Source organism: Poecilia latipinna, unplaced genomic scaffold, assembly GCF_001443285.1.
Source record: "Poecilia latipinna isolate Pla-1442-1.1 unplaced genomic scaffold, P_latipinna-1.0 Scaffold288, whole genome shotgun sequence".
NCBI classification, from domain to species: Eukaryota; Metazoa; Chordata; class Actinopteri; order Cyprinodontiformes; family Poeciliidae; genus Poecilia; species Poecilia latipinna.
This window is the reverse complement of record NW_015112904.1, coordinates 354,832-355,105: the sequence shown is the minus strand read 5'-3', so window position 1 is coordinate 355,105 and position 274 is coordinate 354,832. Positions and strand designations below refer to the sequence as shown.

Genomic DNA, 274 nt, shown 5'->3' with positions numbered 1-274 from the left:
TCGACACACTCATCCAGCATCAACATCCGTCCTCTGAGACACTTTGAGGACGTGACAGCAGCTGTGTCAGAGCTCAGAGGCAAACTACAGGACGTCCTGAGAGACTCATGGACAGACATCTCACTGATAGTCACTGAGGTGGATGTTCTACTGTCAGAACCAGAACCAAAGACCAGAGCTGGATTCTTAAAATATTAATGTCAAATCACTCTGGATCCAGACACAGCAAACATAAAGCTGGTTCTATCAGAGGGAAACAGGAAGGCAACAGTCG

At 47.1% G+C, this 274-nt stretch overlaps 1 pseudogene; it reads left to right on the top strand.

Annotated features, from left to right (window-relative positions):
* LOC106948450 (E3 ubiquitin/ISG15 ligase TRIM25-like) overlaps positions 1 to 274 on the top strand; it is a 9,440-nt pseudogene that overhangs the window by 1,129 nt on the left and 8,037 nt on the right.